At 42.4% G+C, this 21,001-nt stretch overlaps 1 protein-coding gene across 3 annotated transcripts in view; it reads left to right on the top strand.

The window, feature by feature from the left end:
• The window catches only part of DCLK1 (doublecortin like kinase 1), a 321,063-nt gene that overhangs the window by 158,451 nt on the left and 141,611 nt on the right, over positions 1-21,001 (top strand). The gene's annotated exons all lie outside the window — the stretch shown is intronic.

Below are 21,001 nucleotides of genomic sequence, written 5' to 3'. Positions count from 1 at the left end.
TCAAGAATGATTTTTTTTTTTTGGTATAAATCACCTCTGAATCTTAACAGCATCCCAAGAAATGTTATTGCACTGAACAAAGAGGCCTTCCCTTGATAATATTACTTCTAATTTATTTAGGGAGGTTGAAGTGACAATGAATCTTTTGCTTAGATGAATGCAGATAAAACCAATTAGTGAGCTTTTGACAAAATAGATGGGAAATACTTGAGCACTAACATAATAGGATAAATGATGCAATGGAATGGTCCCGCTCTAGCGCTGCTGATATATGTTCACAGAGTATCTATATTACATGTATCTACCCATATGTTACATGCATTTAAACATACTTCAGTTATTTCGTTTTTTAAAAATGACGGGGTGTATAGAGAGGGATAAGACTAAGAAAGATTACCTCTTTATTGTGAAAACGTCAAATGTCCAATGAAAGTATATATAGATGTGTCATTTGAAGAGATTGAAGTTATTTTGGTTCAAAAGTTGTAACGGAAGAGTGGTTTGGTATCTCTTTCCCTCTAAATAAGTTTTCTCTAAATACCTTCCATCTTTATTCTGATAGACACGCCTTTTGGGGGCAAAGATTTATATAAATATACCACACATAGAGTGTCCCCTGGGGGGGGTCTCCCCATCCCACCCCTTCTCAGGATAAGGCAGCTTCAAGTGAGTGCTAGGAGCCAGGCAGAAGAGCTGACAGCACAGTTTTGAGAAAAATAAACTGCCTTGACTTTCAATTTAAAGAAAATAGCTCCTTCTGATACAATGGTCGGCGAGACCAGATGCGTCCTGAAATGAAAGTTTCATTTGTTGCTTTGATATGGAAAATAGCCTGTCAGACTGGAACTGGAATAAGGCTTAGTTTCACATCAGCAGAGTTGGCCTGAGTTGCCAAGCCCTCCATCTCAGCCGTGCAGCCTCGCCCCCACCTCCCCTGACTTGGTGAGGCCTGGGGCTGGCCTTTCCCTCCTGGCAATGTGCTCTCAACCCAGGATACTGCAGCCTGCTCCACCTGCGATGATGGGCGGGCAGACTTTCTAAAAAGTACAACAGAAAAATGCCCAAAAATCCCTTATGATTTCCCTTTAGAATCCTTTCTCATTAAAAAGAATGCACACAGATATCTATCTATCTATCTATGCACACACATCCATCAGGACACCTTGCCCGTCAATTATGGTGTCGCCTTTGCAGGACCACTTCAAACTATTTTAGAGAGAAAGTGAGAGCTTAACATCCTTTCCCCTGATGAATATACCCTGTTTCTTGAAGTGAAATACATTGCTGAGTAACAGTGTCCTCCCCCATCCTAAAAGAAACACGTGGATTGCGGGAGGGGGAAGAAAAAGAATCTAAATTGGGATTTTACTTCCTTGGATGAACTTACCCTGAGACGAAATTCACACATTAACAACTGCAGTTTCCCTGTTGCTTGTACGGCATGTTCTAGTGCTAATGTATTAAAATTTGAATCTTTTAAAAAGTGCTCTGAGCATGCTTTAGCCCAGTTTATCTGTACTTGCTAAATGGTTTTGTACATTGAGGCTTCATTTGACCTGTTCCATAGTAGCTTCCTAAAAGGAGTGTTGGCAGGGGGTGCAGATATCTTCAGAATCAATACTCACATGGGGCTGTGCTTGATTTAATGGCCCCAAGAAGTGGCCTTTTGCCACAAGGCAGCACTTTTATTTTATCTTTCAAAATTAACCCAGCTCCCGGTGTGTTGAGGATTAGCAATAATACATTCCCCTAATTACTGCTGGGAAAGCTCCTGGAGACGGCTCTGCGGTCCTTCCAGTGAGCAGTATTGCCATGATAGACATATATTTCATGGGGTTACATTGGAGCCAGATCAATATTAGAAACTGTGAGGGGCCTCCTTCCTCCCCTAAATTTTCCCATGGAAAAAAACATGCCTTCCTGTTTCCAGCTCAAAATGTAACCGTTTTAGCAATATCGTCATCAATGAGTGGAGTCTTAGCACCTTTGAAAATGGTGGATACAGCACTATATATAGAGACAGGCCAGCAGATCTTTCTCCCGCATGGCTTGCTGTCTAATTTAGAATGATGAAACATAGGCAAGGGAAATGCCAAGGTGGAGGCAGGAAGCTGAAATGGTCTTCTTATATATTGACGATAAACTGACAAATTTGTGATTTGTTGCCATTAAAAAGTGGCAGGATTTTGTTGAAAAAATGCCTACCTTGCACCTGGGAGGGACAATTAACTTCTTGGTGATGAACCTGTCACAGGATGTGACCTTCTGTTCACCCCCCAACCTCAAAGCCAATGCCCCCAAACTTGCTTGGCCAGCTTACCTCACCCCTGCCAGGCCTGCCACCTGTTCAGGAGCTTAAATGCCCGCCATCCTCTCTCTTTTTTTTTTTGGACCAATTCCTGAGTGCTCTTGACCCTGACGTTGACAGGCATCACTTTAAACTTACATATTTTTGCCTCTATATATTAGTCTCCTAGGGCTGCTGTAACAAAGTTCCACAAACTTGGAGCTTAAAACAACAGCAATTGATTCTCCAATAGTTCTGGAGGTCAAAAGTTCAAAATCAAGGTATGGGAAGGGCTGTGCTCCCTTCCTTCTTCCATGCCTCCTTCTGGTTTCTGATTCTTGCCCACAATCGTTGGTGTCCCTGGCTTGTGGCAGCGTCACTCTGTTCTCTGCCTCCGTCTTCACATGGCCTTCTCTTGGTGTCCAAATTTCCCTCTTATAAGGATACCAGTTATTGAATTAGGGCCCACCCTAATCCAGCATGACCTCATCTTAACATGATCACATCTGCCAAGACCCTATTTCTAAATAAGGTCACATTCCCAGGTACCAGGGTTAGGACCTTGACATATCTCTTGAGGAAACGCAAGTCATTCCACCACAGATGTTGTTTGAACTTGTCCACGTTTTATTTGAACTTGAGTTACAAGTGAACTCATTTCTATTTGTTTGTTTTGACCTATCTTTAGATTTGCACAGCTAGAGCTTTATGTTAATTAGGAGAACACATAAACAACAGAGCTGTGACAAGGTTGCCCCCTCGTCTGACCTTTCATAGATAGGGTCACTCACCTGGTGTATCAGAGGAATGCTGTAGGATGGTCTTGAGGATTTCAGCAATGCATTTGACAGGCCCCCTCTTGAAATCCCTTCGACTAAGATGAAAATATATGGTCTGAATGCTATAGGTGGTTGTGTTTTTAATTGATTGAACCGCCCTGTCCCAAAGGTACTGATTTATAGGTCGATGTCTAATGTGCTGGAGGAGAGCTCTGTTAGATTGGTCCATGATGTCCCTGATGAGAGGGACTGTTTGTTTGATGAGAGTCGTACCTCAGGGTCCTGCCTGGGGTTCTGTATCGTTTAGCATGCTTAGAAATGCCCATTCGAGAAGCTGATGGTGTGTGGATGAAATCCTCTGGGCGGGAAGCTAAAGTGGCAGAAGACAGGACAAGGATCCACAAGGATTTTGATAGGCGAGATTGTGTCTAAGAAGATGAATTGTATTGTATAAACAAAAGCTGTGCTCTAGGGATTTTTATTTTTTTTAAAGTCCATCTCTACAAGCTTGGTTAGGAGCAATGCAGTTTTAATAGCAGCACATGTGTACATTACTTTTAGTTGACTGCAGGCTTACTGTGAGATGTGGCTCATTTGCTGTCTGTATTGTAGGCACATCATCTATTATAAAACCTGTCAGCCTCTCTGACTGAAGATGGCACATGTTGGCTGAGACAACAAATTAAAATGGTTATTCAAAAATCACAAAACTGGTATAGAAGTGTATGTTATAAGTGGGGTGTAGAAGAAATTTAAATAATTGAGCTTTCATATGATTTTTTAAAATAAGTTTATAGTATGTATATTCCTGAAGTTATGATACTTTAAAACTGCACTGAGACTTTCAGGATACTATGTGTGTGTCCATGTGCATGCGTGAGGGCACAGTGTTCTGTCTCTGTGGAATTCCAGTGTAGCTTCTCTCTGCACCAGATAGGCCCATCTGTTCTTGGGTGTATGATTCTAGAAGGGACATTTCCTCAGCTTCTCTCATGGACCGCCATGGTGTTGGGTTCCCAGGATTCGCTTGGTAAATGTTTCTAGAATGTTCCATCCTGACCACTTTCCAGGGACTCATGTCCTGAATGACATGAGACAGAACCTGCATCAGGCACCATTCACCACAGGATCCTGATTGCTTTCCCCAACTCTGGGTGATAAGAAAACAGAGTTAGAAGCTAGAATAGTAGAAACAGCATTGGATTAAGTTTGGAAGACACAGGTCTAATCCACGCGCCATGTCCTACTTGCTGTGTGGTCTCTAGATCTCCATGCCTGCTTCCTATTCTGTAAAACACCTTTTTTTCCTGGGTTGTAATGGATCTCAAATGAGATAATAAATGTCAAAGCACGTTCAGAACTGTGTTCCTTATTACTTAGTGACTGATGTTAGTGAGTGACACCTCAGCTGAAATATACCTCCTAGTGGATTGCAGCTGGACTTAGTCACGTAGATTCATTTGCAGGGCTTAATTGGAGGCAGATGTCACTAAGATTTGCTTTTGGTGCTCTTGAGAACCTAAAAGCGATTATCTGTTGCTTTCTTCTCAGTCTCAACTTTTATTCCTGTGGTGGAGTTGAGAGAGAACTAAGGGACCTTTGAAGAGATTCACCCTGCTCTGGAGAGAATCTCTGGAAGATTAAATGAAGCCACATCATTTAGAACCAGTCAGACTTCTACAGCTGTCAGTGTTTAGGAGTCCCAGCCCTTATGTCCACATTGATCAGGGTCATAGGGATTGTTACGGCCCCACTGCTCCTCTCTGGGGCTGGTGAGCCTGGGAAATCTCAAGGGCGTTGGGAACACGGGGAAGTTGCTCAGAGTTGGATAAAGACCAGGCCTTCGCACAAAGTGGTTTTTGAGTTACTGCTAACAAAATTCATTCTTTCATGCATCCATTTATTTATTCAGTAAACTAAGCTAATGTACCATGTGCCAGGCAATATGCTGGGCACGAATAACTGTAAATAGTAACGCTTACCTGAAATATGACCCTTCCTATGACTTTTAATATTACTTATGTCTAAAGATGTCCAGAGGATGTTAGGTACTGAACTTTGAGAATACTAAATGTTGCATACTGCTCTTGTGTATTTTATCTCTTTGGAAAAATATTACGGTAAAATGACTAATGGGTCACAAGACATTGACAATTCTTTATAGATTTAAATTTTAATTGGATTCTATGGCCAGTTTAAATTGAACATGTGGGCATATTTCTTTAAGATGTGTGGTACTTTATGCTGAAATAGTTTGTTCTTTCAATAGATGTTAATTCTAGGAATATACAGTTCTTATTTCAAAAAAATGAGAGCTATCTTATTGAATAATTGCCGAGTTCTGTGACATTTCATTGTTGTATGGAAAATCTGGTAGGATCAGTCCTGATTGCATTGATTTATAGAATGTATCCTGATGTATGAAATAGAGGGTTTTGTTTGTTGCTTTTGAGTTTCAAACAGAGAACTCATTGGCTAATGTGTTTTGCTCTTGTTACCAAGTTCCCATTTCCTTCTTAGCAGTAGAAAAACCACAGGGGTTCTGGCGACTTTCTCCATCATAGCTACATTTTAGCTCATGCATAAATATAAAGTTTCCCAGAACATAGTGATTTTCCCCCCACTTTAATCCACTGCCAACCTATGGAGACATATAGAGTACTGTACTTGGGAGACAGAAACTCACTCAAGCACAAGCTAGTTCCTTTGCTACAAACAGAATGATTTTCTACTGAAGAAATCAAGACATTGTATAACACATGCAATTTTTCCTTTACTCCTTTTTTTTTTGGTCCTCATGGGCTTCTTTTTATTGTATTCAGTAACAGTGACGCCTGAATTGTTGATATGGAGAAACCTTACGAAATATAATATTGCAAATGAGTCCAGTACACGAAGGGTCTTGGGGCTCACGAGTTCTCCTCTGTCCCAATACACAAGTCCTCCCCACAGCGCGACAACAGTTGTTCACCTCTTCCCAACGAGAAGCCTCTGTTTTGGCAGCTTCCAACTTTATGAGAAGGCCAATTCCACTGTCAACTAGTGCTGGTACTTAGTAAGTTCTTTCTTATATTGAGCCCACATTAATCTTTCTCTAGCTTGCACACCGTTTTCCTAGTTCTTCCTTCCAGAGTAATAAATACCACCTACTGCCTTCGTTCTCGGAAAGTGAGCTTTCCTCCTAGACCACCAGGGTGATTAAATCCATTCACTGTTAACTATTTTATTTTTCTTCCCTTCTAGATCTAAATATCCCTATAGCTTCACTCATCTTCTCCCCTCCTTCTCTCATCTTTCGAAGAAAGAAGGTTGTCTCTCCCTTTCTAAAGCCAGTGATAGTGATATTCTAAAGCCAGTGATATTCTTAATTTTGTCTTCCCTCTTCTTTGTAAGCTTGTCTCATCAGCAGTTCCTTTCCTATTGTTCTTGTGGGTTTATTGTTTTCTCCTATATTTATTGTCTCTCTCTCTCTCCTTTACCCATGGCCATGCCTACATTTCTCCTATCCTAAAAGAGCCTTCAGTCACCTCTATCATTTTATCAAACTGAAATGCCTTTTCTGTCCCTGCCAAACAGGTTTTAAAAATAATAATAATAATAATAATAATAATAATGATAATAATAACACTGTCCATGAGGCTTCCATCTCCTCATCCTGACTCACTTTTTATATCTTTGTGTAAATGGTACATTGAAAACACAAGAATTATGAGGTTTTTTTCATGCAAAAACATTGTCTCCTACTATCCTTTTAAATTTGTACAGTGGAGGAAGTTCTTCTGCCACTGGATGATATGTAGACAATCTCAAGTCTTTTCTGCTCCCTCCAAAAAGAGTAAAAAAAAAATGTTATGGACCCTTTTATCTACAAATCACCATCTCAATTCAGAAAATGAAAATATCTAGTCCCAGATGACAGTCATTCAAAATTGAAGTTCTGTTTCCATATCTATCCAGGGCTCAATGTAGTGAGTCCCTTCTCGAAAGGAAAAAGGTAAGGTGGATGCCTTCTCTCCTTTTCACTCACCTCTTCCTTGTTGTTTTTGATCCTTTCAGGATTGGTACAGGGAAAGCAGGAGTGGAGCAGGGTGAAGAGAAAGGGGAGGTGGAAGGTCCTTACATGACTGTACTGTTATGAGATGCTTTCAATCTCTCTGGGCCAGCAGATGTTATAGCAAGCCAACTTGTCTTACGCGTGTTTTCATGGCTTTCCCCAACTCTCACTGGGAACATTCCGTTCTTCTTTTTGGGGGTCATCAATTCAGTTTCTTCCAGCTTTGGTTGATTGTCCCTCTGTCGTTCTTTTCAAAACCTCTCCCTGTTGCCTTTGGATGATCCTCTTGGGAAGAATTTGCTCGATGCCAACTCACTTCCTCAGGTCCGTCAAAATACTTATACATCCTTTGTCCCAACAACAGGTCACCCGATGCAATCAACTCTTCTTTATTCTGCTGGTGAAAGTTCTCGGGTGAAAGCCAAATACTCAAGCACCGGTCTATTATTTCCCTCTACCCATAGACAACACTGATCAAGCTCTTCAGATCTCCCTGTGAATCCCCAACTGACATGAAAGGGAGGATCTCCCCTCTTTTAGGATAAGGGAATTCACAGCACAGTACTCTCTAAAGAAATCCTTCTCACCAATCCCCTTTCTCTCTCATGACAAGTCTTTTATACCTTTGAAGTAGGGAAGAAGACTAAGGCATGTAATTTTTCGTTTAAATCTACTTTGAAATTTCTAGAAGCTGATCCATCTCACAATTCACTTTGGTATCTGATCACATCCCCTTGGAGTTGGGGTGAAAATATAATTTTCAATCCCTTATATTTGTAACTGCCTTCCACTCCTACCACACATGGAATAGTTCCACTAAACAAAGATAACTTTCAAATCACTAGATCCAATAATCTCCTTTTTTTTTTCCTTTTTCCATCTCAACTTCTTTATAGCATTTGACATTTTTGATAATTCTCTCCTTGAAATTCTTTCCCCTTGTCTCTCAATGTGTTTTGCTGTCCAGGTCTTTTGCCCACCTCCTCAACTACTCCTGAGCTTATTTTGGGTTTGTTCTTCTGCCATATATCCCTTATAATTGTTCCCTAAGATTCATTCCTCAACCCTTTTTTCTATTTAATTACTCTATTCCTAGCCAAGTTCATCTACCTTAATGGTTTCAGCATTGATGGTGATGGTAGACAGTGACGGTGACAAATGGCAACCAGATGGTATGCAATAAGCAAAGCCTTTGAAGTATGTATAATTTCCCCAATTTTACAATTAAGGAAATTAAGGCTTTGATGATAAATAATTTGTCCAAGGCCACACAGCTAGTTAGTGTTGAAGGCAGAGTTCAAACCCAAGTTTGTTTATATTTGACAATACGCTCAGTCTCTAAGTATACCTCCTCTCAAATCTCCATCTCTAGCCGACTCCTCTCATGAGTTCCAGAAGCATACGTGTATTTCCAACTTTCTATTGTGAACTCCCTTATCATTATTCCGCAGCCAGCTGAAAGTCAACATGTGCCACAGCTGAACTCATTATCTTCTTGGTCAACTCCATCCCTCCTCTGTGTTTCCTGTGTTATTTCATGACATCACCATTCTCCCGAACACCAAGTTATCTTTTACCTACCCTTCCTCTTCACTTCTCATATGCAACATTTTGTCCCCCTGCCTTTCAATGCCATAGCCACTATCTTAGGTCAGTTCCTCATGATCTCTTGCTTCGAGTTTTATAATGACTATTTTACTTGCTTTCCTGGTGGCAGTCTTTAATCTTTCCACTCCATGTCTGCAAGCAGATTGATGCTCCTAGATTCCTTTGAGCATCTCCCACTGCCCAGAGAATCCTAGGGCAGGCATAGTTCTCTCAGTTGTACCTTTCCAGCTGTCCCATGGGTTTTTACCCTCCTCTGCGCCCCAGCCACAGTGTTATTTGCTGGTCTCCCCCAAACCATTCATTTTCAGTATCTCTGTCTTTGCTCCTACTGGCCCAAGAGCCTGGAGTGTTCGTTTTTCCCCCTTCACTACCGTCCAGATTCCTTCTTGCCCTTTGAGGTTCAATTCAAACATTGCCTTCTTTGTAATGCCTCCCCACATCTACTTGGTCTCAATCAATGACGGAGCTCTCATTCTTGTTGTAAATATTTATCTCATTTAATTCTCAGAAGAACTCAGTGGTGTTGCTTTACAAATGAAGAACACCAATTAAGAGAAGACAAGAAACTGCTCAAGGTCACATACCCCGTGGGTAACAGAGTTGGAATGAAACTGGAGTGCCAGACTCCTTGTTTTCATCTTATTTGATTGTAAGTGCCTTGAGGTTGGTCCTGTGTATGGTTAATCCCCATATCTGCAGCACCGATCCAGCGCTCTGGGTGTTGGAAGGGCCCTGAAATGGTAGCTGAATCAGTGGATGCAGAAGGAACCTACGCCACCTGTTAACCCTTCAGATGCTTCAGGACTGAGGCCTGACACTTCCCAGAAGCTGGTATTTCCAGGGTTTTTAGGCAAAGTTCCCTCAACTGTTTCTCTTAAGACTACCCTGCTATCCTGGTTACATTTCTCTAGATATTTCGTGGTCAGCAATATCCTCCTTAAAATAAACCTAGAACTAAACACAGTACTCCTTAGGGGCTTCAAATAGCGTAGAGAATATAAACTTATTTAATAAAGGCGTCAGACTTGTTCAAATGCAGCCTAAGTGTGATTGTGGTTTCTTTAAGCAGTTCCCAAGCAATCCAGGCTCATGGTTAGCTTGTGGCCAGCTGAACACTCTGGGGCCCTCTGATGTGATGTCAAGCCAGGCTCTATTTCTTTAATTGCATATTTGAACCTCCATCCAGCACTTTAATTGTATTCATGCCAGATAGCATCTTATTAATTTTAGTCATTAATTCTGACCATGTAAGTAAGAGCTGTAAGCGTCCAAATTCTGCCTGCAGATAAATAATGGCAGAGGACAGAGGTGAAGTAAGGTCTGTCTGATTTCCAGGCCCTTGCTCTCCAACTAAGTTATGCTGCTAGGGACCCTCCTAGCCAAAGACCAGTAGCATAGCTTCTTGAAAGCTCTCAGGCAAAAAAAACAACAAACAACAACAACAAAAAAAAACAATTGAAAAGCGACAGTAGCCTTCATATATATTCTCATCGGTGGTGATGGCAGGGCAGCCTCAGGCTGATGCCCACCTTTGGCTGGGTCTTTCTCATCCTGTAGCTGAGTAATAGCTGTTATCACAGAGGAGGACCGTATGTGTTTTTGCCCCTTCACTGACCTGCACATGCCCCTGAGAACAGGAGGGCACACGTAGGACTTTCCTCTTAAAGTTGGTCCACAGGGCACATGTTCTTAGGTTAGTGTTCCTGTTTGAAATCTTCCACTTCAGTTACCCACACCATGCATGTGTCAAGAGCCTACTAAGTGTCAAGCATTCTTGGGGTTTAAACAAAGGAGGTTCTGGAAAGTTAAATATCTACTTACTGGAAAGCGGATGAAGTAAAAATTGCTGTAGAAAAATACTTGCTGTGAAGATCATTCTAAAATCTAGTTTCAAAATTGGGTAATAATTTGATATGTTTCTAGACATAGGTTGTCTTTATAGACTTGCAGTATGGTGAATGTTCTGAATAACTGAAATATAATAAGATACTGATGTTATATGACTCTTTGCTGCCTGACGCTGGGTGATTGTGAGGGTGACTTATCTTCATGTGTCCATAGGCAGAATCACTGTGAAATCATGAGTCCCACTTTTCTTGGAGACCTAAAACAGGTCTGAACTTCGAAGAGTTTCTCTCAGTTCATATGAATCTGAATCAAGTAACCAGAGCAAAGCCAGAGCAAAGCCAAAGCAAAGCGCAAGCCTCCACTAGCAGGGCCAGCAAGGGAACTAGACCGAATCCACACCTACAAGTACAGGGGAGGGGAGTCAGTAAAGGCGAGCCAATATCCAAGCGGTGGAAACCGGCCATGTTTCGATCAAAGACCAGAATCAGTTTCTATGTTTGGTTCAGTTACTCAGGTACGCCAGGGCCAGCTGATTCAGTGACTGCCTTGTGTTCCCTTGTGGGGCATCCCACCAATATGACAACTGGGACATCTCACTGCTGTGACCACAGAGCTCCCTGCCAACTATTGAAAACTGAGGCTATAAAGCTTTTGAGTTTAATAGCTCTGGGGAAAACAAAATTTTACCTTTTATAGGTTTTCCTCTCATCCTTAGTGTCGACTTAGCTAAATTTATGTTGTGACACCCTTAAAAAAATCCATTTCACATTGGATAGCCTTTCAACAGAATTATCCTGAGAATGCCGTTAGAAGTCAAAAGATTAGTTTACACTATGATTAGTTTTAAAAACCTATGGCAAAGTCAGTAATGTTGTTTCTTCTTCCTCAAGTGAGATATAAAATGTTACCATATTCAACGGGTTTTCCAAATATGAAAATGAGGATAGCTTAATTACTATGTAGGAGGGTTTATAGGCAATTAATATGAATTCAATATATTATATCAGAGGAGCCTGGTCTCATAATATATGTGTGTACATAGATTCTACTCAATTTAACTAATATTTAGTGAATTCCTCCTATGTGCAGGTACTGTTCTGAGCACTAGGACATATAACAGTGAACTAAGGAGAGAAAAATTCTTGTCCCCATGTAACATATTCTAGGAGAGGAAGATACTTGATAAACAAAATCATAAGCAAATTACATAGTGTATCAGAAGATAAGTGCTCCAAAGAAGAATAAAGTAGGGGAGGAGAGAAAGCAAGTAGTTGGATTTTAGGGTGCGTGGGAGGAGGTGAGTGGGGATGGAAGTGTAAATGATACAACAGTTGGAGAAGACATCAGTAAGAGGTGACATTTGAGCGAAGACTTGAAGGAGGCTATGGAGCCAGCCATGAAGATCCCCGAGGAAGAATGGTCCACGCTAAGGGAGCAGTTAGTGCAAAGAGCCCGAGGCAGGCCTGTGCCTGGTGGATCCCTGGGCAGAACTCTGCAGGGGCCGGAGGGCTGCAGGACGGCACTGCAGTTCTGACAGGACCTACCCAGAGTTAACACAGTTTAAGCACACAGTCCCCAGCAAGACCACCCTCATTTCAGATACCAGCCACCAATTCAGTCGTCCTCAGGCCACTCACACTTCTGACCAACTGGCTACAAATTCAAGGGTTCCCAAAATCCCCCTCCCCCTGATTCAAATAGTCTGGTAGAACAACTCACAGAACTCAGGAAAACATGACATTATGATGACAATTTTATTATAAAGGATACAAATCAGGACCAGCCAAATGAAAAGGCACATAGGACAAGGTCTGACAGGGGCCACAGGTGGAGTTTCCATGCTCTCTCCCTGTGGCAACAGGACTGGTCATACCCCCCGGCACAGTGGTGTGTTCATCAACCAGGAAGTTCCCCTGAGCTGAATAGACAGACTTTTTATTGGGGTTTCATTGCATAGGCCTGGTTGATTGACTCATTGGCCATAGGCTTGAATTCAGTCAGTAGCTCCCCTTCTCCCAAGAGGTCAGGCAGCTATCACAGACTTAGAGCCCCACCCCTCCCAATCACATGGTGCATCTTTTTGGCGCAACTAAATGAGAGATCTCATTAGCATAAACTCAGATGTGATTAAAGGGGCTTGCCATAAATGACTTAGACACTCCTATTGCTTTAGAAGCTCCCTCCAAGGAACCCAGGAAGAAGACCAGACACGTTTTTTATTATACAACATGAGCACTATCAAGAGCTGGGGAAGCATCCATGCTAATTCTGTAGCAATAATGATACTAACCACTTGTAATAAGGAGAAAAAAAGGCGAGTGACAGAAACAGTGCGCTCATGAAAGACTCGATCTTTGCAAACTGAGAAAAGCAAAGTGACTAGCTCCCAACTCAGGAGAGGCAAGTCAATCCCTCTCATTTGACATTCCCTTCTCAAACGTTTGATTTCTGCATAAGGGTCATAGAAATGTTTTAATAGCTGTGTAGACAGCTCTTAGTGAACTGTACTGATTGAAGGGGACCTGTGGCATGAATCATCTGAAAAATGTATAAATGCAAAATCCCTTTGGTCTTCCTGCTGAGTGTACTTTGTGTTTCACACTACATACATTTCCTTCAGACAGATCATTTGAAAACTGGATTACTTTTGCTCAATAAAGTTTAGGTTGGAGTTGAAAGAACCTTAGGGAATTTCTAGTTTGATTCTTCCATTGCATATGTGAGGCAGCCAAAGCCTGGGGCATGGGGGTGGGTGGGTAGGTTGGCTGCCCAGGGTCAACCAGCAGGCTGGTGTTAGAGCTGAGGCTTGAAGCCAGGCTGCCGGTGTACAGTCCGGGGCTTTCTCCATCATCTGAGATTGCGTCAGTCAGTGCGTGATCATTAGCCTAACATGTACCCTCAGAGGGATGCCCACCCTGGAGATGAGGGTCCTGGGTCATACCGTTTCCTACCCTTATCACCTGTGTGACCCTGGGCAAAGTACTTAACCTCTCTGAGCCAGTTTCTTCTGGTAAAATGGACACAAGAGTAGTACCCATCACAAAACATTGCCGTAAGGATTAAATGAGATGATGTGGGTGAAAATCATATCCCAAAGCTGTAATGTAACAGACAAATGTTATGATTTGATATTAGTACCGTTTTTTGGGTGCTTAGAAACACTTATCTCTTGATGAAGGTAGAATAGATTTTAGATATTTATTTTGACCCTTTTAACATTTATCTGAACAATATATTAGTGAATGTGGGAAATGCTAATTTATGATGACAAATGTAGCCACAAGCCACTCACAGAAAGAGGCCATCCATGGTAGACAGCAGTTGTTGGTAAACTTAGATCAGAAAACGGTACAAGGGCCTCCTGACAACCCAAAGGAAGGCTCAGAGGGTTCAGCCCATGATGATGCATGACTGACTCCTGAGGGCCTCTGACATTAAGATTCGATTTGCAGGTATTTCTTTGCCTTTGGCCAAGAGATTGTTATTTTGAGCTGTTCTCTCTTAGCTTTACATATAAACTGCAAGGTTAGGTAAAGCATACAGTTCTTGGGGTTTCACTAACATAGAAAAGGCGGCATAGCTTGAGGTTCATGTGTAGTCATATTTTCTATAGTTTCTGTTTGCTTTGTTTTCTGCACACGTATCATTAAAGTCCCTATACATCAATCGATCTGTCTGCCAATAGATCTGAATGATGACAGATATCCAAAACAACAACAAATACACAGAAAAATAAACCTTGGCTTAAAGATAAAATTAATATACTGTTAATAAAAAAATGCATTAAAATGGAAATATGCAATTTAAAACATTAAAATGGAGTAAGATTTTTTTCTTAAACTACTTTGTAGCACAAGAAAAATACTCTATCAAACTGACTGATAGCATTATTTTTTAAATACCCTTAGGATAATTCTCTTTATTTGGACGGATCCTATAGGCTAGTTAATAGATGGCATTGTGTCTGCAGCGTTGCCTTAACGTGTGGAGGGCATTAGCATATTTTATATAGTCTTTTAAATGTGCTGCAGCTAATTATATAATTTCTCATCTTTGGTTTGCAGCCAGCAGCAGGACTCTGTGTTTGAATTATTTAGAGTGATGATAATTTTCTGCTTAACTGTCTCTAGCAGTTTGCAAAGGAAACTTGGCCCAGGACGCCTATGACTGGTTGCCTTGGAATGATTCTAGCTAGTCTCTCTCTTGGCCACACTTCTGTCTGGTAGATTTCTAAGGAGGACAGCCAGTCTGTTGTCCATTAACGAGTCTATGAAGTGGCCAATTCGAGCAGGGAAACTTTGATTCTAAAATATTTTGCTCATCTTTGGATTTTGATGGTGAATTATTTGCAAGAAACTACTCAAGCATAGTGGATGGTTCTAAACAATATTGTGTGAATTGCGGGTCAGCACCTTTTTCTGTGAAGAACCAGATAGTAAATAGTTCAGGCTTACCAAGCCATAGAGATTTTTTTGCAACTCTTCTGCTCTGCTGTTGTAGTGTGAAGGCAACCACAGACAATGTGTAAAAATGGGAGCATGGCTGTGTTCTAATAAAACTTTATGTATAAGAACAGGCCCTGGGCCAAATTTGGCTTGCAGCCTGTAGTTTGCTGAACCCTGGTCTCAATCATCAATTTTTAGGTTTCTGGGGAATATGCTCTTGCATGAGAACTTAATGAGAGGTGTGGGCCCTACTCCAGAAAAATAAACATTTTTATGCATAGATGTATAGATGTGTAACACACACACACACACACACACACACACACAATTCATACACACAAGCCCTCATGGATCCAGGTTTTTATTTTTCTCTCATTGTCTCATGGATGTTAGTGTCAAAATTGCCCGAAGTTATTGTGATGTTCTTGAAGGCATGAAACCAGCATTTGTATTCTCTTTCAGTTCCCGGTGTCCCTCACTATTATCTTTATGCCTCACCTTCCCGGCCTCAGGTTTCCCTCTACACTCAACTTCCCAGACAACAGAGCCTCATTCTGCAGGGGAGTCCCTTCCCACTGCTGTAAGAGCCAGGGCCGTGTCCCCACTTCTAAGGAATCTTCAGGACTCTCCACAACCCCAGAGGCAACTCATGGCTGTCTCTTGAGTTCTATGCCATTTTGTGCTTCAAGGGTGTGACCTGAACATGCTGGATTGTAACTGTTTGCATCCTGTTTGTCCACATTAGGAGGCCACGGGCAGTAGCACAGCCCGGGCACTGTGGGTGGAGTACATGGATGGACAGAGAAGTGGTGGGTATTCAGTAATCAAGTACTTATTGGTTGAGGGTAACTACAAGATATGGAGGAAGGGAAATTTAAAAAATAACTTTAAAAGAGAAGGAAATTGATGTTTCGGGTATATGTATTTTCGAAGACCATCCCCTCAACATTTCTCTTTTTTGACTTAGTGGGAATTAATTCTAAACCACAATGTGCTGAACTGAGTAGCATGCAAGTGAGGCCGTGCTCCCCTGATGTGTAGACGCCCCTGGGGCAGTATCGGCCATCCTCTCCATGGACCCTCCCCACCATCTGGTCACAGTGCCCCCTATAGACCAAACTGAGGCAGCTCCCTGAAGGAGGCAGGAGGTGAGATTTGAGAGTCAGTATGCCAGAAGCAACAGTGATGGGCGTGGTTGTACGCATTGCCTGTGGCCAGTGGCCCAGGTTCCTGGGGTTGGCCGTGTGGGGTCTCCAAGCTCGAACCTGCTTGGCCTCAAAGGAACTGAACCCAGGACCAGCCAGAATGATGCTCTAGCACCGAAATGACCTGAATGACACCAGGATCAGATGGATTCCAAGTCCTGAGAGCTTGCTGTCCCTCTGTCTCCTGGTATCCAAACAGGTAGACTTGAGTGTGTATCTTCATACTGCCGGCTTTCTCCCTGGTCAGAAGCTAGTGATAGAATAGAGCAGTGGCTAAGCCCATGGGGTCTGGGTTGCCTGGTTTCAATCCCAGCTCCAACCCCTACTAACTTTGACACTTAATTGTTCTGTGCCTCAGTTTCCCTCTCTGTAAGTTGCAGCTAACAGTAGTCTGTACCTCATAGGTTTACTGTGCAAATTAAATAGACTGTATAGAGAGTAGTGCCAAGTCAATACTCAATAAATGTTTCATTATTATCATTAATGCTATGTGAATTTGCATTTGGTACCTCTAGAGTTCTGCTTCTTGGCAGAACACTGTAATATCAAATAGAGTTGGCAGAAGGTATACTCCAGCTATAACCACCTGGCTACTTAGTCTAGAAGGAGTTGAACCCTAGACACACTGAAGCAGTAGTAGACCCTCAGGGTCTCTTCTGCCTTTCATAGAATTGGCTCCCTATTGGGACAGGTATGGGAGACTTACATCTAACACATTGATGCCTGTAATCCCACCCCTCAACGTACTGTCTTTCCCAGCCAGTTTAAAAATTGGCCCAGACATAGATTGTATGGCTTTTAATTAATATGAAAGTTCAGCCTCTATTTAATTATTGCAGGTGGTGATTGTTCTTTTTGCTTCTGATGATATAAGAGAACACAGAGACCTTCTGACAGGATACCTCACTGTCCTTTTCCCAAATGCAATTCAAGGCAAGGCTTCCTGTTCACAGACTATGACTCACTGGTGAATCAGGGGCTGAGCCAGCCCGTGTCCTTTATGTTTAGTGCCACCAGCTTTATCATCCCTCCTGTAGCCTCTCTGCCCCCCCACTGCTCCCTCATAAGCCTCCCAACACCCACAGGATCGATTATCTCTGCCTTCATGGTATTTCTCAGGCACAGGGCAGCCTACCAAGCCCCAGCCGTCTTCCTGGTGACTCAGATGCCCTTCCAACAGCTCAGGGGAGGGAAGGGTGGTGAGACAATGAAGCCAGGGGTATCCCGGGCTTGGCTACAAAGCCGGGTTAGGAGCTCAGGGTCTCTTCTGAACCAGACTGTAGTGTGAGCTCCTGCCGGTCACTTGAGACCCTGGTTTGTAAGGTCCTTGCTAGCTGTCCTCATCTGTTCACATTTTTTCTAATGTGGGTGCAGAACTTTGGGAGATCTTCCAAGCTGCCTTCACCTCTGAGCTCTTTTCTCCCTATTGGGTTAATTTCTCCCTTTCACTGGTTAATTTCCTGGCTGATTGACTTAATCACTTTCCTTAAGTTCCTGATTCATGGCAGTTTCTCCAGTTCTTTCAGGTGCCAGTGTAGAAGCCGAGTCATTTTCAGGAAAAAAGGAAAGGTCACCGGGCTTTTCAGTTCCAGAGTTATGGTTTTCAAGCTCTGCTTCTGTGCATCGGCCCCATGAGGCAGCTCTCTGCACCTCTGCTTCTTCAGATCTAAAGCAAACGGTGCACTGAGACAAGCTTCGGGTGCCCTGAGATGACAGTGGGCTTTGAGGTCAGACATCTGTTTTAGTCCCAAGTTGGACCACTTGAGGGGGTGTGGCTTTGGGGAAGAATCTAACAGCTCAGAGCCTGTTTCTTCATAGGGTTTTTGTGAGGGTTAAAAACGATAACACGCGCCAGGTGTTTGGCATAACTCTTGACCTGAATTGATGCCTAATAAATGTCAATTTCCTTCCATCTCCCTCTCTTCTCTTCCAGTGTTAAAATTCCAAGCTGTATTAATAATAATGGAAAGTGTGCAGCTTTACGTTCTTTACAGCTTGCAAAGTGCTTTTATGTGTTCTATTTCCTGCAGTCCTCACAACAACCTTATTGAACTAGAGGTTTTTAGTTACATTGTACATCCGAAGAAATAGATTCAGAATTTTGAGTCAATGCTCTACTCTGGGTCAAATAGCCAGTGAACACTGTTGACCATCTGCTGTACACTCACCTGTAAGACGTGCTGTGCAGAGCGTTGGAGGATGTGGTCCCTCCCCCCAAGGAGATCATAGGTGATAGGGGTGGGGGAGGGGATAGGCAGAAGATACCTGAAATAAGTTGCCATCACGCCAAGAAATATATGGTGGGCCCCAACTGTGTGCAAGGCTGTGATATTATAGTACCTATTATTTACCCTTTAAAATATGATTCATGTTTTTAGTCAATTTTTCATAATGATTTAAGAGAAACAGAGTTCGAAAGTGAGGCTTGATTAAGTACAAGTCATAATTTGAAAAGCAAACAAACAAACATCCTTGCTGTGTGTTTTAAGGTCAGGACAGGGTTTCTAGCCTTGATAAATTTTTTTGTTGGACAGTTTGTCTTCATCACCAAGGACATATGGCACATTCAGTGTGGTGGGTGCAATATTAATTTTTACCTCTGACCCAATAAAATAAATTCCAAAAATCAGTTTCTAGTCCCGACATCTGGCTCTGTCATTGAACCATTTTCTCCCAGCTCCCGAGGCGGCAACTTTATCTCTGCTTTGTCATCTGGTCTTCCCTCTACGTCACTAGTCCCTTCCCACAGTCGTCAGCCCCATCCATGTATCTTTCCAAATGTCTCCAAATCCTTATTCCATTCTCTGAGTCGCTGCAGGAGCCTCCTAGGCGATCTACATTCCTCTCTTCATTCATTCAACAAATATTTATTGAGAACTCACTTTGGCCAAGCCCTGTTCTAGGTGCTACGACCCTGTTACAAAAAAACAGACATAATAATAGCCTTTCTTGCCTGGTGGAACTTAAAGTCTAGTGTGAGGAACAGTCATTAAATGAGTAAGTATAGGAACGATTTGTATTATAATAAGTACAAGGGGCTATGAGATCATGGACCTACTATTTGAGTTGTGGAAAGGGTTCTCTGAGGATGCGATATTTAACCTGAAACCTGAAGGATTATTGGGCCACTGTGGTTGGATGAGTCATTGAGTGTGGGTGTGGGTGGAGTGACAGAAGAATGATTCCAGGTATAGAGAAAACATGCTACAATACCAGAACTGAAGAACTGAAAGAAATCCAACATGGCTTGAGGGGGGGAGGGAGGGAGGGAGAGAAAAAGCGTCTGGACATGAGGTTGAGGCTAGCTTGTGATGAAGCTTCTAATACCATTTTAAGGATGTGGGACATCCTGGGAACAACAGGAACCAGAGTGGGTCACGATCCAATTTACATTTTTGAAAGATCTCTTTGGAAGCAGAGCTAAGGATGAATGAGGGACCCAAGAGTAAACATGGAATGATCAGTTAGATGGCAGCCAGCATAGTCATTGTAGAGATGTCGATGGATAACCTGTCCTGGGTTGTTGGCAGTGAGGATGGAGGTCAGCGAACAGAATTAAGAAACATGGAGAAGTAGGTCATGGTGACTTACTGAATGTAGGGGGTGAGGGAGGAGAGGCAAGGTCAGGGACAACTGCAGTTTCTTTGCTTGAGGGCCTTGTTGGATGGCGGTGCTATTCATTGCTACAGGCTGTGTAGGTAGGGAGAAAATAAGCTCAGCTCTGTAAGTGTGGGAGACGTTGGGAAGAGAAGCCCCAGAGCAGGTGTCCTCCTTCTATCAAGTCCTGCCCCATTCCTTCTACACACAGCCTACAGATGGATCAGTGGCCCTCTAACTCTGTTTTGATCACATCATCTTCCCTCCACCACTTAGGAAGCTTTCAATAAACCATTGTGTGTAGAACCAAGGCTATTGTACTTGCCCTCCAGGGGCTCAATCTTGTCATTATTAGTCCCCCTCTATAAAGTTCATTGGGTTCCTCCAACCGCCCCCCCACCCCATGCATTTTCCTCAATGTAGCTCATATTTTTTTTCCAATTCCTAATTCAACCTCCTTAAGAATACTCTTACCAACTCTCCTAGACTATTTACACTTTCATTCTTGCTATTCATTTTGGAACACACTACCCAACACTCCTGTTTTTTCTCCTTTTACGTATTCTGCCTCTGATTTACCTACGAAATCCAAGTCAGATATTGACATAAACTTCCCTGGCTAGCCCCTTCCACAGTGCTCTGTGCATGGTTATGCTCCAAATATTTCAAGGCATGGACAGATGAAAGGCAGGTCTGTGGAGTGAAAGATGAGATAGCTGGAGGTGGAGAGGTTGATAAAAGATATACAGCTGTAGATACAGTAATAGCTATAGATTGGTATGTATCCATACACATAGAAACCCACATACATACCAGGGTAAGGGGTTTATCATTTATTCAGTGTATAATAGCAGGGGGAGGGATGCATCGTGAGGTTTGAAACGAGATGACACATGGAATGCAGTGATTTATAAAAATTAATCTGGCTGTGCCATATGGGTGGATTTGAAGCGGAATACAATTGCTCATGATTAATGAGTTTATCTTATCTGCCAGGCTCTGTGCCGAGCACTTTCCATGGATGAATTTATGTAATTTTCAAAACACCCTATGAGAGTGGCACTGTCAATATCCCCATTTTACAGAGCAGGAGTACGAGGTCAGAGAAGGTAAAGTGTTCATTGATGGAACCAAGATGCAAGTCCAGCCTGTCTCACTGGAGAGCCCACCCTCTTAAC

This window comes from Rhinolophus sinicus, chromosome 16 (genome assembly GCF_057876585.1).
Source record: "Rhinolophus sinicus isolate RSI-liver-muscle chromosome 16, RSI-T2T, whole genome shotgun sequence".
Taxonomy (NCBI): domain Eukaryota; kingdom Metazoa; phylum Chordata; class Mammalia; order Chiroptera; family Rhinolophidae; genus Rhinolophus; species Rhinolophus sinicus.
This window is presented reverse-complemented; position numbering and strand designations above follow the sequence as displayed.